The sequence below is a fragment of the Asterias amurensis genome, chromosome 9 (genome assembly GCF_032118995.1).
Source record: "Asterias amurensis chromosome 9, ASM3211899v1".
In the NCBI taxonomy this organism is placed as follows: domain Eukaryota; kingdom Metazoa; phylum Echinodermata; class Asteroidea; order Forcipulatida; family Asteriidae; genus Asterias; species Asterias amurensis.
The window spans coordinates 6,644,999-6,653,477 of record NC_092656.1 but is presented as its reverse complement, the minus strand read 5'-3'; positions in this window follow the sequence as shown (position 1 = coordinate 6,653,477).

Below are 8,479 nucleotides of genomic sequence, written 5' to 3'. Positions count from 1 at the left end.
ATATAGGGTGTGTTGACGCTGTTTGACGTTAGAAAGGGTGTGTTGACGCTGTTTGACGGTATATAGGGTGTGTTGACGCTGTTTGACGGTATATAGGGTGTGTTGACGGTATATAGGGTGTGTTGACGGTGTTTGACGTTATATAGGGTGTGTTGACGCTGTTTGACGGTATATTTGGTGTGTTGACGGTGTTTTGGGTGTGTTGACGGTGTTTGACGGTATATTGAGTGTGTTGACGGTATATAGGGTGTGTTGACGGTGTTTGACGTTAGAAAGGGTGTGTTGACGCTGTTTGACGGTATATAGGGTGTGTTGACGGTGTTTGACGTTATATAGGGTGTGTTGACGGTGTTTGACGGTATATTGAGTGTGTTGACGGTGTTTGACGATGTTTAGGGTGCGTTGACGGTATATAGGGTGTGTTGACGCTGTTTGACGTTAGAAAGGGTGTGTTGACGCTGTTTGACGGTATATAGGGTGTGTTGACGCTGTTTGACGGTATATAGGGTGTGTTGACGGTATATAGGGTGTGTTGACGGTGTTTGACGTTATATAGGGTGTGTTGACGCTGTTTGACGGTATATTTGGTGTGTTGACGGTGTTTTGGGTGTGTTGACGGTGTTTGACGGTATATTAAGTGTGTTGACGGTATATAGGGTGTGTTGACGGTGTTTGACGTTAGAAAGGGTGTGTTGACGCTGTTTGACGGTATATAGGGTGTGTTGACGGTGTTTGACGTTATATAGGGTGTGTTGACGGTGTTTGACGGTATATTGAGTGTGTTGACGGTGTTTGACGATGTTTAGGGTGCGTTGATGGTATATAGGGTGTGTTGACGCTGTTTGACGTTCGAAAGGGTGTGTTGACGCTGTTTGACGGTATATAGGGTGTGTTGACGGTATATAGGGTGTGTTGACGGTGTTTGACGTTAGAAAGGGTGTGTTGACGCTGTTTGACGGTATATAGGGTGTGTTGACGGTGTTTGACGTTATATAGGGTGTGTTGACGGTATATAGGGTGTGTTGACGCTGTTTGACGGTATATAGGGTGTGTTGACGGTATATAGGGTGTGTTGACGCTGTTTGACGGTATATAGGGTGTGTTGACGGTGTTTTGGGTGTGTTGACGGTGTTTGACGGTATATAGGGTGTGTTGACGCTGTTTGACGGTATATAGGGTGTGTTGACGGTGTTTTGGGTGTGTTGACGGTGTTTGACGGTATATTGAGCGTGTTGACGGTGTTTTGGGTGTGTTGACGGTGTTTGACGGTATATAGGGTGTGTTGACGCTGTTTGACGGTGTGTTGACGGTGTTTGACGGTATATTGAGTGTGTTGACGGTGTTTTGGGTGTGTTGACGGTGTTTGACGGTATATAGGGTGTGTTGACGGTGTTTGACGTTATATAGGGTGTGTTGACGCTGTTTGACGGTATATAGGGTGTGTTGACGGCGTTTGACGTTATATAGGGTGTGTTGACGCTGTTTGACGTTATATAGGGTGTGTTGACGGTGTTTTGGGTGTGTTGACGGTGTTTGACGGTATATAGGGTGTGTTGACGGTATATAGGGTGTGTTGACGCTGTTTGACGTTATATAGGGTGTGTTGACGGTGTTTTGGGTGTGTTGACGGTGTTTGACGGTATATAGGGTGTGTTGACGGTATATAGGGTGTGTTGACGCTGTTTGACGGTATATAGGGTGTGTTGACGGTGTTTTGGGTGTGTTGACGGTGTTTGACGGTATATAGGGTGTGTTGACGCTGTTTGACGGTATATTTGGTGTGTTGACGGTGTTTTGTGTGTGTTGACGGTGTTTGACGGTATATAGGGTGTGTTGACGGTGTTTTGGGTGTGTTGACGGTGTTTGACGGTATATAGGGTGTGTTGACGCTGTTTGACGGTATATTTGGTGTGTTGACGGTGTTTTGTGTGTGTTGACGGTGTTTGACGGTATATAGGGTGTGTTGACGGTGTTTGGGTGTGTTGACGGTGTTTGACGGTATATTGAGTGTGTTGACGGTGTTTTGGGTGTGTTGACGGTGTTTGACGGTATATAGGGTGTGTTGACGGTGTTTGACGTTATATAGGGTGTGTTGACGCTGTTTGACGTTATATAGGGTGTGTTGACGGTGTTTGACGTTATATAGGGTGTGTTGACGCTGTTTGACGGTATATAGGGTGTGTTGACGGTGTTTGACGTTATATAGGGTGTGTTGACGCTGTTTGACGTTATATAGGGTGTGTTGACGGTGTTTTGGGTGTGTTGACGGTGTTTGACGGTATATAGGGTGTGTTGACGGTATATAGGGTGTGTTGACGCTGTTTGACGGTATATAGGGTGTGTTGACGGTGTTTTGGGTGTGTTGACGGTGTTTGACGGTATATAGGGTGTGTTGACGCTGTTTGACGGTATATTTGGTGTGTTGACGGTGTTTTGTGTGTGTTGACGGTGTTTGACGGTATATAGGGTGTGTTGACGGTGTTTGGGTGTGTTGACGGTGTTTGACGGTATATTGAGTGTGTTGACGGTGTTTTGGGTGTGTTGACGGTGTTTGACGGTATATTGAGTGTGTTGACGGTGTTTTGGGTGTGTTGACGGTGTTTGACGGTATATATGGTGTGTTGACGGTGTTTGACGGTATATTTGGTGTGTTGACGGTGTTTTTGGTGTGTTGACGCTGTTTTTGGTGTGTTGACGCTGTGTGACGGTATTTTTTGGTGTTTTTATGGTGTTTTGGGTGTGTTGACGATGTTTGACGGTGTGTTGGGTGTGTTGACGGTGTTTGACGGTATATATGGTGTGTTAACGTTGTTTCACGGTATTTTTGGTGTGTTGACGGTGTTTCAAGTGTGTTGACGGTGTTTTGGGTGTGTTGACGGTGTTTGGTGGTATATTTGGTGTGTTGACGGTGTTTTTGGTGTGTTGACGGTGTTTTTACGGTATATTGAGTGTGACGGTTTATATGGTGTGTTGACGGTGTTTGACGGTATAAGAAAAACCGTCCTGGCCTTTGCGATAGTAATTGTCATCCAGAATCATCCCAATGGTTTAAGACCGAAGGTGTATTACGAACCGAGAAAAGAATCTTAATTAAATTTTAAGGGGGTGAAAGGGTATATTTCTTAATTGGTGGTAGCGGCGAGGCTTTGGGGGCTTTCAGACGGCAACATTCTCTCTGTTTAATGGCAGGTTTAGCGAAAGTCGATGCATGGTCGAAGCGGGTGCCCCTTAGTAACCGTCGACTGAAAAATTCACCAAATAGAGTATAAATTAATCAAACACAAAAATACACTCACGAAACCTTGTGCTTCTATTATGATTATCATGGTATTTTTCCTGAGCAAACTAGGCCAAAAAATCTACAAGACTAGCCGTGTCTAGTGATGGTTGTAGATAAACGAATGGTATATACAAAATATTGCATCAACTTTTGTTTACGAAATCGTGGCACTATTGTACAGTTTGGTGTGACATACAGTTCTATTCATAAAAAAATCTTATGACTCCATTTGTTTTGAAGCACCAATGATCCTTAAAACGACATCCTTAAATCATTCATTAGCTTGTCAGAATAATAATGGTTTTATAAAATAAATTCAGGTATCTTTAGCGAGCCACTTTTACCTTTGTGGCCTCCGGGGCTGGATGTACCTTTTTTCGAGATATAGAAAAAGATTAGACCAAAGTGAAATTTGGCAATGTGGTATTTTGGGTACGTATTTGAAGTCATGGTGGTACAGAGTGAACAAGGACGTTACATAAACGTTTTAATAAAACTATTCCAAAAATGTGCATAAAGTGAATAATTTACTTAAAACGTTTACTTCACGCTAGATTTCTGCAAACTACTTTCACACCATGACTAGAACTACGTTCCCAAAATATCACCTTGCAAAATTTCGAAAACCAATGCTATAACTGAAAACAATCACAGGGGTCATGAATCTCAAAATGGGTCCCTAAAAAAAACATATCCCATGACAGTAGTCACTATTAATCAAAACCAAAAATTGGGGTTAAACAGTTAAAAGGGGTAAGTCCAACATTTGTATCCAGTTTGGACAATTGTTTGGACAATAAATTCACAAAAACAAAAGGAGTAAGTCTACCCTTACACATTTGTATCCAATTTGAACCAATAATTTGCAGAAAGAAAATCACAAGGGAACGCACAAGACCGTGCAACATGGGGGGCAACGACAATGGCCGGGAATGTCTGACATTTTTCATCGTGGAAAACAAAATCCTAAGTAGAAGGCCTAAGTCCAGCAAACTTATCAAACAAATTTGAACCCATAATTGAAAAATCACAAGAGCAACAGTGTGGGCCGAATTAAATAAAAACACAAGGGGTTAGGCCAACTTTTTGGTCCAATGTCGACTACAATTTTAAACAATCAAAAGGGGGTAAGTCCAGCTTTTTTATCCAATTTGGACCAAAAATTCAAAAAACAGAAGGATTAAGTCTACTTTCAAATTTTGGCCGAACACTAAGAAAAACACAATAAGTCAGACATTTTTGTCCAATTGGAACCCCAAATTGGAAAAATTAATAAACCATCACTAGGGGTAGGTCCAGCATTTTACACAATTTGAGCCGAAAATTGAAAAAATCATGAGGGGAAGACCGTGCAACAATGAAAACCAACATTGAAAATCAAAATGAAAACCAACATTGAAAAATCATGAGGGGAAGACCGTGCAACAATGAAAACCAACATTGAAAGGGGGCCTAACGAGATGACCGGTGTCATGACAAAAACTGTCCGCTGGCAATAAGTGTCCGCTCATTAGCATATGATATGGCCGGGATTGTAGCTTAGAAACCACTTACAGCTTCCGTCATTTTTCCGTTTTTTATGAATTTTATTATGATTTTTATTGAATGTCTATTATTTCATACAGGTATTAGAAAAAAGGTTCAGTTCTTCAGTGAAGAATGGCGAACAGCACAACACAAAAAGCTATATTGTACCAACATCGGCCACCGACGTTGGGCCACTAATGGCCTCCAATGTCGCGTCAATGTAAGCCAACAACGTTAGCAACATGATCACAATATTGACTTCCGACCAACAATGCCGACCTTTAGCCATCGTTGATGCAACATCATTTTCAAACTGACTGCCAATGTTGGCTTCCGACCCACAACCAACAATGGCTCAACATCGACGGCCAACATAATACCAACAGTAAGTCACCGACCTGCAGCAAACGTTGGCGTAATATCAGTCAACATTTTGCCGTCGATTGTGTGGTTTGTGTCAAATATTTTTATTTTCGAATGTGTGGTTAATGTCAAAAAAATGTTTTTATTTTCGAATGTGTGGTTGGTGTCAAAAAATATTTTTATTTTCGATTGTGTGGTTATTGGTGTCAAAAATGTTTTCATTTTCGAATGTGCGGTTGGTGTCAAAAAATATTATTATTTTTGAATGTGTGGTAATTGGTGCCAAAAAATAATTTTATTTTCGAATGTGTTGTTGGTTAAACAAAAATACTTTCAAATGTGTGGTTGGTTCCAAAAGATATTTTACTTTCGAACGTGTGATTTGTGTCAAAAACACTTTTATCTTCAATTATGTGGTTGGTGTCAACAAATATTTTCCTTTCGAATGTGTGGTTGGTTTAAAAAAAAACATTATTATTTTCGACTGTGTGGTTGGTGTCAAACATTATTTTTATTTTCGATTGTGTGGTTATCGGTGTCAATTTTTTTATATTTTCAAATGTGTTTGGTGTCAAAAATATTTTATTTTCGAATGTGTGTGGTTGGTTGCAAAAAAATGTTTTATTTTCGAACGTGTGATTTGTGTCAAAAAAATTTTTGTTTTCGAATGTGTGGTTGGTTCCAAAAAATTCTTTATTTTCGGACGTGTGATTTTGTCAAACTCATTTTATTTTCAAATGTGTGGTTGGTGTAAAAAAATACTTTTTTTTCGAATGTGTGGTTGGTGTCAACAAAAATTTGTATTTTCGATTGTGTGGTTGGTGTCAACAAAAATTTGTATTTTCGATTGTGTGGTTGGTGTCAAAAAAATTTTTTATTTTCGATTGTGTGGTTGGTGTCAAAATGTTTTTATTTTCGAATGTGTGGTTGGTGTCAAAAAAAATCTTGGTTTTTTAATGTGTGGTTTGTGTGTCCCCTTGGACTTTTCATGCCGTTTCGTGATCCAGGGTGAAGATTTTACCAAGGTATATGTAATTATTCACCTTCTCGATTGTCGTGCCATCAACTGTTGTTGTGAATGTGATGCTGAGTTTCCAAACACAAAGGATAGCAAGTCCAGACTTTTACTCAAATTTTGCTTTAATAAAAAATAAAATAAAAATAAATGGGTAAGTCCAGCAAGCCTTTTTTTATTTGGCTCAAAAAATTAAAAGGGTACAAATGTTTTACCAAAATATATATTTGCCAAAAGAAACTAAAAAACAACCACAAGGGGAGCTCCAGCATTTTTATAACAAATTGCTCAACAAATTGAAAATAAGAAAAAACAGAAACATTTCCAGCGTTTTTTTTGGCATTTTACTCAAAAAATTGCAGAAACAAACGAAGGGGTAAGTCCAGCACTGTTATTAAATTTTGCTTTAAAACACAGGGGGCAAGTCCAGCATTTTTATCAATTTTGGCTCAAAGGCGTTTTAAAAATAAGCTTAGCCGACTAGTGAGAAATAACACCACATTACTCATCAGGTTTAAATGCTATAATTTTATTTTACATTAAATTCAGAACTTATTATTGTTATCAGAATGACACTGAAATAATTTAAAGTCCCCATAATAGTTGTGATTAATTACTGGAAGGTAATTTGGCAATCTTAATCATGTTGTATGAAAAGGCCTCCATATTAAAGCAAATCAATACCTTTGCAGTACCAAGTTCTCAAAAACACACAAAAAAAACTTTTAGTGTGCCCATCAGGGTAAGGCATTTTTACTAAACGCTATGAAAAAGTTGACATTAAGGCTACCACCTTAAAGACAGTGGACACTATTGGTAATTACTCAAAATATTTATCATCATAAAATCTTTCTTGATTACAAGTAATGGGGAGAGATAGATGGTATAAAACATTGTGAGAAACAGCTCCCTCTGAAGTGACGTAGTTTTCAAGAAAGTTTAGACTTTGAGGTCTCGAAATCAAGCATCAGAAAGCACACAACTTCGTGTGACAAGGCTGTTTTTTCTTTCATTATTATGTCGCAAATTCGACGACCGATTGAGCTCAAATTTCCACAGGTTTGTTATTTCATGCATATGTTGAGATACAGCAACTGTGAAGACTAGTCTTTGGCAATTACCAATAGTGTCCACTGTCTTTAACTACCATGTCACATACACAATTTGTGACTGGTATCCTGCTCATTCCAGCTTGGCAGACAATTGTTAAGAAATATTTTCTGCTGGAGCAGCTCATGAAATTAGATGATGTACAATTGAAAAGAAAAAAAAGATCCATAATTGATAGTTAGGTATCACAAACTGAATAGCAAACTATCAAAACACAATAAGCTAGTTGTTCATTTTTATTTATCTGTGGCTCAGTATAGCACAATATTATATCTTATATGATATATAAATAGCAGCCATTTATGAAGGGTTACAATGTCTCCCCCCCCCCGCCTTCCAACAGTCCCTCCCCTTCCAAGCACCCTGATAATAAACAATACAATTTGATTCAGTTATTAATTTATCTCGTATAATTTGAAACATGATACATTGTAGCCTTCATAGTTCGACTTTGTACACTGTGTTTTATTGTACATGATGAACACAACGACCACCATTACATCATTTGCTATAGTGACCCGTTTGTGACCCTGTACAGTAAATTTCTTTGTCTTCCTTTTTTTTTTACAACAATATTGTAAAGAAGGCTGAAGAATTAAGATTTAAGATAAATCAAGGCAAATATTGCCGATACTATATTAATTAAGGAGCACTTAAACATCTGGTTACTTGAAGGCAGAAAACAAATTGTTTGGGAAAATCTGGCTTTCAAATATGAAGAATTTGCCCCCCCCCCCCCCCCCCAACCTCTAAAAATAAGAGAGGGAAAAAGAAAAAGAAAAAGAAAAAAAAGGAATAAACAAAAATTTCAGAAATTAAAATAAACTAAAAACAATAAAATCAATGCACAATATGCAACAAACTGACAATAACAGATGTTAAATTTGCATCGGGGATAAAGAGTTTTATTTGGTTTTACCCATCCACCAATGTGTGTAAAGCACGGTATGCTCGGCACTTTCTCGAGTTCTGTGAAATAAAATTCACAGTTATATTACTCGGGTGGGATATAAACCCATGACCTTTGCTAGACATACATTGGTGTATATGGGTCAAACCAAATAAAAATTTACAACAGTAATAACATTGAATAAAATAAATAACGTATAACAAAAAGTGATAATAATAATACCCTTAAGGAATGTCAACAAAATTGAATGATTCGTTTTACGAATACAGACAAT